Source organism: Amaranthus tricolor, chromosome 6, assembly GCF_026212465.1.
Source record: "Amaranthus tricolor cultivar Red isolate AtriRed21 chromosome 6, ASM2621246v1, whole genome shotgun sequence".
Classification (NCBI taxonomy): domain Eukaryota; kingdom Viridiplantae; phylum Streptophyta; class Magnoliopsida; order Caryophyllales; family Amaranthaceae; genus Amaranthus; species Amaranthus tricolor.
Window position 1 is genome coordinate 6,113,299 of NC_080052.1, and position 1,447 is coordinate 6,114,745.

Below are 1,447 nucleotides of genomic sequence, written 5' to 3' on the forward strand. Positions count from 1 at the left end.
TTTGCACAAAATATATACTTGAAAATAATTTTGTTGGAGATGAAGTACTTTAGAATACACTAATAAAAACACAAAAAATCATCATCACAATTATCATCATCCTACCCAGTATAACCCGCTCATAGAAAACTAAGGACAGGGTCTGTGGAGGGAATGACGGCGGCAACTCATACCCATAAAGGAGAGCGCGGCCAAAGGAGTCCCCCGGCTCGAGGAAGATAAAGAGACTAATTACATGCGAAAGATAACTTAAAGGCCCCAAAAAATAAAAGTAGAACCACTACAAAAAGAAAACAAAGAACTAATAGAAAGGGAACGATAAAAGCAAGAGGTTAAGGACACTAAAAGGTAAACTAAGAGGACATCGGTAATCTAAGACATGGATATGGTGTCTCCAACTGCTCTTATCCATAGTGAGGCCCGCAGAGAGGTTTAACTCATGCAAGTCAACTCTTATTTTCTCATCCCAAGATCTCTTGGGTCTTCCTCGACTCCTCTTACCCTCTACTATAATGCTTTCTACACTCCTCACAGGGGCGTCGAAAGTCTTTCTCTACACATGACCAAACCACCTCAATCTATTTTCGCGCATTTTTCCAAATATAGGGGCTACCCCTAGTTTGTCCCTAAACTCTTGGTTTCTAATACGATCCATCAATGTGTGCCCACACATCCACCTCAGCATACGCATTTCTGTAACTTTCATCTTATGTTCGAAAATCTTCTTTACAGGCAATCATTCGGTCCCATATAGCAGAGCAGGTCTGATTGTCGCCCGGTAGAATTTTTCTTTTAACTTGCTTGAGAATTTCCTATCACATAGCACTGCGGCGGTGGCTGCTCGCTACTTGAGCCAACCCGCATGTATATGATGATTTACATCCCCGTCAATCTCCCCATCCCTTTGAATGATCAATCCCAAATAGTTGTACTTGGTTGTACTCTTAACAACTGTTTCACCTACGGACACCTCTGGTTCACCTACCGATGATGTCCCACTAAAGTCACAGCGCAAATACTCGATCTTCGTACGACTAATGCGCAATCTTTTACCTTCTATAGCTTCCCACCACTTATCCAAAAGTATACAAATATTAATTTAAAAATACAACCCTCAATTTACCTCTGTCTGACTAATATTTCTAAAAAAATTTAGTGTCTCAATTAATTTGTAAGTTTTGATTATTTTATGTGGCAACTCTTTGTGAGGGTTCATGTGGAATTTTCCAATTAATTGTATAATTATATGATTATATAATTTGATTATTTTATGTGGCAACTCTTTGAAAGGGTGTCATGTGCAATTTTTCAATTCTTTTAATTAATTGTATGATATGATTATTTTATGTGGCAACTCTATGAAAGGGTGTCATGTAGAATTTTTCAATCCTTTTAGTTAATTCTATGATATTATTATTTTATGTAGCAACTCTTTATAAGGGTGTCA

At 37.7% G+C, this 1,447-nt stretch overlaps 1 pseudogene; it reads left to right on the forward strand.

Moving 5' to 3' along the window:
* Positions 1 to 379: 379 nt before the first annotated feature.
* The window catches only part of LOC130815500 (uncharacterized), a 6,259-nt pseudogene continuing 5,191 nt past the window's right edge, over positions 380 to 1,447 (forward strand).